This window comes from Halyomorpha halys, unplaced genomic scaffold (assembly GCF_000696795.3).
Source record: "Halyomorpha halys isolate HHAL.00 unplaced genomic scaffold, Hhal_1.1 Scaffold965.1, whole genome shotgun sequence".
Classification (NCBI taxonomy): domain Eukaryota; kingdom Metazoa; phylum Arthropoda; class Insecta; order Hemiptera; family Pentatomidae; genus Halyomorpha; species Halyomorpha halys.
Window position 1 is genome coordinate 594532 of NW_027114872.1, and position 6000 is coordinate 600531.

General features: G+C 31.1%; 1 protein-coding gene across 3 annotated transcripts in view; it reads right to left on the reverse strand.

The window, feature by feature from the left end:
- Positions 1 to 6000, reverse strand: part of LOC106687458 (uncharacterized) — a 92674-nt gene that overhangs the window by 38070 nt on the left and 48604 nt on the right. The window lies entirely within an intron of this gene.

The following is a 6000-nucleotide window of genomic DNA, read 5'->3' on the forward strand; positions in this document are numbered from 1 at the left end:
TGTGACCATATTTACAAATATATAAATTAAATTATAATAAAATTAGAAATAAAAGATAAAATAAATAAATTAAAAAAAAAAAGTCAACTAATGTTTTAAAAACCATCATTCCTATTTAAAACATTTACATTCTGCCTGGGAAACTCCAAACCGAGCTCTTCCCCCCACTTATGGAGGAAGAGCAGGACTCCAGAGATCCCGACGCTTCTTACTCAATCACGTCACTGGTATTAAAAGCCAGTGGAGTTTGAATGCGGGCGCAACCCGCAGACGCTCGGACTCGACGAGAATATAACTTTTGCCAGAACAATATAATTATTTACAATAGGTCTCTGGGTCACTGCCGTTTCACCTAATCCTAGGGGATTAGAATAATGAATTTGGATTTAATAAGGACTAATACAAATAAGATATTAAGGTCTTGATGTAGGGTATTGTTGGTTACGTAGTAAGGAGCATTGACTGTTGTTCGAAGAGTTTTTAGTTGTCCCTCACTTCTAGTCCGAATAGGTTTCATTATTGTGTTTATTTACACATATGAATTGAGAACCAGAGGAACAGAGAACTAACGAAATGGTCTCGAAATATTCTACCAATACTAACACAGTTTCCACTGTCATTATAATTTATATAATAAAAAATACAATAAACGTAAGTTCTTCCAAATCAGAGGAATTTTACCAAACTTCATTCATCCAGAATTAAATACCACATTTATAACTGCAATATTATTAAAAATAGTATTTGTTTTTTCCAAACGATTTTATTAGATGACCCCTAAATATAAGATCGAAATGGGTGGTTTCCTTTTGAATTATGCAAATATATATACAGTAAAAATATGCACAGCAAAAGTAGAAGAAAAAATGTGTTTATATACATATTTAAGTGTTGATACAATGTTCTTTTCATAACTATTGTTAGTTTAGAAAAAATTGTCTATAAAAAAAATTACCAATAACTGTTTTTCCTAAACCTTAGTAGAAGAAATAAAAAGCATCTAGTCTATTTCAAAATATCAAATTATGATTTAGTTTAAAAGTTTGGCTGAACGTCAACCACCTTTCGAAAAGTGCATCTTCCCATGCGCAGTAATAATGCTTGGAATTTTCTATAAGGGTATAGTTAAGATGGAAATGTGTTCAAACCCCATCCAACTAACAGTAAGTTTGTAATGGAGATTGCGGATCTCTACCACGCATGCGTAACAGTGGTTAACCCCGTCGTTACATAGAGAATCCCATTACCCAGCTATTCCCTGTAGCGGTCTAAGGATGCTTATTTCAACCAACCTCCCTTATGATCGGTTAAACATAATGGCATTGAAGACGAACATCGAAATCATGAAGCGACAAAGGGCCAAGATGGCTTACATTCATTTACACTAATAATTTCTCCTATAAATCAGTGGGATGACATTGGTCAAACAATCAGCTTAGAAATGTACATCTATAAGAAATAAATATTTCTTTTTTTAATATCTTTATTGAAATTTACAACTGTATATTACATAATACATTCAGTAAATATGATCTTAGTTAAAATGGAATGATACAGGCGTGTAGAGCAACTACCCAATGGTATCACTGACATTTTACATTAGCTGGTCTCGAGGCCATCTTCTTTTCAGCCGCTTCGGAGGATTGTCATGAATGGCAGAGGATGCAAGGTTAGAAACTAAGGGGTTTGAGTGGTTAGGGAGTTTATAATGGAAGCAGTGATATCTGATTCGGGCTAGATCGGTTACATAGGGAATATTAAGGTTTTTATGTATGATATTATTTGTGACAAAATAAGGAGCATTGAGGATTTTACGAAGGATTTTGGATTGTAAGGATTGGATACGAGAGGAATTCGAAGGTTTAGTGGAGCCCAAAAGTTTGACTCCATATGTCCAGATTGGCTTTATTACAGTCATGTAGATCAGTCTTTTGTAATGTGTTGGAAGTTTAAACCGTTTGTCTCGTAAGTGCTGTAATAGTCGAAATCGAAGTGCAGTTTCCTTTCTTTTCAGTGTTGTATGAGAATTCCAGGTTAATCGTTTGTCCAAATGTAGTCCAAAGTAGCGGATCTGTTCGACAGGGGTAAGAGTAACATTATTAAATGAAACTGTAGGGCAGACGGTAGGTTTACGACGAAGTGATATGGGATTGGAGAGTTTGGGATACAATTAATGGGTTATTATTAACTGCGAGCACACATGTGTCATCCGCATACCTGGTGAGAATAGTGTTAGGATTGGTTGGAATGTCAGCTGTATGGACGGTGAAATAATCAATTAAAATCAATAATAATAAATAAATTATTATAAGCAGTGAGACTGAAAGCTAAATCGGCTAAATAATTTATTATCAGCCTCCTACTTATCGTTACTACGCCGGAATTTATACAGATAGCTCACCACTCCAATTACCAATTAGAGTTCTCTAATTATTATCCTCACTATTTTCATTTTTCTTTGTGTGTGTGTGCGTGGTTGACGGTTTTCAGGCATTAATGAAATAATTAAAACTTTTTTCATGTTTTCTAAGCGCTGATGAGAGGAAAATACAACTAGTTTTCTGTATAATATTACAAATAAATTTATATATATAAACATTCTTATTACTTTACGATGTGGCCCCTCTGCACTCATGTTGATTTTAATAAGGTTTTACCATATACTTATTATTACAAAGGAGTTTTAATTCATTTGTTTTGCGAATTTGAAATTGGTCATCACAGTCTATATACACTGAAATATTCCGTAATACAATTTTGTCTTGATAACCATAAAATTAAAAAAACAACTCTTCTTTATCGAACAAAATATAATTTTATTAAGTGTTCACCTCTAATAAGAACTGAATCCCGTTACCTCTGATCTAGGACCACGATACGGTGTTAGCAGGCAAAAACTGCGGAGTCAGATAATGACCAATTCAAAATGATCAGCTTCAGGACACGGAAACACGAAAATTAGTTTAACATTTTGCAGAAAATGTAATTTGCTTTTTTTTCTTAGATTACTCCGAGCAAGTGTGTCTGTTCATTGAATCTATAGTTCTGGTTAGCATAAAAAGATAATTTATGGTTATTATTGTATATTGTTAACAATATAACTATCTGTTCATTGAAGCTATAGTTCTGGTTAGCATAAAAAGATAATTTATTGTTATTATTGTATATTGTTAACAATATAACTGTCTAGTTGAACTGAAGAAAACTATTGAAAAGGGATAATTGAGTAGCTGTTCTTCAGAATAATGCTTCTTTTTATGTATGACAATCTTTCTGTTCTGTACCCATTATAAAGGAATTCAACAGAAATTAAATTTTATTATAAGAATGGATGTGTTTATTTCATTATTTTTTACTTATTATTTTGTTATTTGGTAAGTTTGGTGTGTATGAGTTCTCTTAGCTCTTTTAATTTCTGAGTGTATTTGACAGAATTTTATACTATACAAAAAATAAAGAAAAAATAATATATTATAAGAATATATAAAGAAAAAAATATTATTTATATATATTAATTAAACTGTAGACATTAATCAAAATAAAAATTGAAGATTAAACAATATTTGCTTATCTTATCAATAATGAGAAAGCAACGCCTGCATGTCTCGGATACAGAGCTCATAATTGCTGAGTCAAATACAATAATCATGATTAATAAGGGAGAATATTTGTCCTTGTGAAATATATTTTTATTTGATGGTAATGACCAGCGAAGTTTTTCGCCATTAAACAAAAACGAACGAACAAACGAATATAATAAAAAAAAAAAAAAAAGGCTTATGATTATGTACTCGTATACTCAGAAGAAAGGAGAAAGTAGATATATTCGCTAGATAAGTACATATTTTTCTTGAATGTATTTCCAAATAGCTTCTAATACTTTCTGTGGCTTGTAAGTTTGGATAGAACGCAGAGGTAAAATTGCACCACAGGTACTCACAATCATAAATAGAATCCTCTAATATTAATTAGAATACGTTAAAGAACGTATTCTATATACTTACGTCTAATATTTCTATATACTTACGTAGTTATTCTATATACTTACTAGTTCTATATACTTACGTATTCTATATACGTACGTAAGACTAATATAAAACAGAAAAAGGGCCGAGATAGGCCGTATTCTAGGTCTTGTAGAATACCTGTCACTTTGAAATTACAGGTTAAATTCTAGCATTTTTCTCACTAGGTAGTTCTCTAATCTACTCAGAAAAATAAAAGTTTTGGTGGAAGAACAAAAGCGATTTCAAAATATAATACTGCTTATAAAACACACAAAAGATATGTTGTTTATAATCAAACGTTCATTTCTACAATAATTACTTATAATCAGTCTTAAAAAAATTAATATCAAATAATATTTTTTATAATAAAAACAAAGAATTAAAAATACTTTATAAAACAAGAGGACTGGTCATCTCTTCGTTTATATCAGATTAAGATGGCCATTATAAGTATGGGACAGATGGTCAGTCAATATGTCCTCAAATTTGGTATAATATTCATATACACACAGATTACAAATCAGACATTAATGCCTATCTACTTTTTGTACAGGTGAGATGGCCTTATAAAAATTTAAAGGAACAGAAAGTTAACTACCCACCATATTGAGGTTAGAATACAGGTATAAACATACAAGACATAAAAAAAAATCAATACAAAAAATTGAGTTATAGGAGGTTAATCAACCCATTAAAAAATATTGGAACTACTCTTACAAAAAAAAAATCTATATACTTTTTTATGTTTACATTTAACTTTTTATATTTTTGCTTGGTATTTTTATGAACGGTTGCCCTTGAACGCAAGTTAGATTCACCGAGGGGTTGTAATGCGAAATATTTCATTTGAACATACCTCCCGTACATCTCTAACGGATTTGCTCTACATTAACTTATTTTTAATTCACACTACTTATTTTACCTATAATTTTTATAACTTATTTTCATGTAATCTTTGTTCTAATTTTATCCCTAACGATAAACCACATCTTCAGATCGAAACGTTGATATATCGAAAAAAGAATTTAAAGGGACTGCGTCCTGATCATTTTCCAAAATAATAAGCGATTATATTAAGTTCATATGTTAAAATTGGTAAAGATCTCATTCGATAACTAAAAAATTAAAATAATTTGTCTTTATTTCCCAAATAACTGCCTTCATAAATTCTCCTTCTTAATTAAATAAGAAAAAAGTTTTGTTTCTATTGTATTCATTTATCATTAGTTTTATGCTAATTATGTACATATATCATTTCTACTTGGTTGCTGAATCTGCCCGGGATAGCTGGCCTAGTTCTGTTCGGTTCGACCCGACCCCAGCACCAGATGTTCAGGTTGCGTAACAAGCAGTCTTTGAACACTTCGGTGTCAACTTAGTTACAGTGGTGTATCGAGAGAAGTAGTGAGCAAGGGAGCACTTTGCAAGGGATGGTAAAATTCTTAGAGATCCAACTTCGCAAAAACAGTGAAGTTGAAAATGTCCACAACCTGCTGCGGTTGTGAAAAGTAAATGCACCTTCTACACTCCAGTCTTTTTTATAGATTATTGAATTTTTAATCATAACTGTATGAATCTAGAAAAAGACAAGGGGGTTGGTTATTACATTTTCCAGTCATAGAATAAACAGGAGAAGGCTATGAACATGACAATGAAATTCCAAAAGTAGTATTGATTTAAATTTTATTAAAATCGACAACTTTTCAAACAAAGTCTTTAATTGTAAAAAAATAAAATAAAATAAGAAGAAATTGATTAGAGTTGGGACTAAATATTGTGGTTAATTTTGGTTCAAACAGAATTTTGTTATGAAAACCAGAAATAAAAAAGGAAGTGAGATCGCACAAGGATAGATTATTAGGTAAAAATAAATTATAAATTGAGTGAAAACGAGAAACGATATTAGGAAGACCAGAAAAGGCTGGAAACTTTTCCTTCTATTTCGCCTTCAACTAATGAATTATGGTGTAAAAACCATTAAAATAACATATTT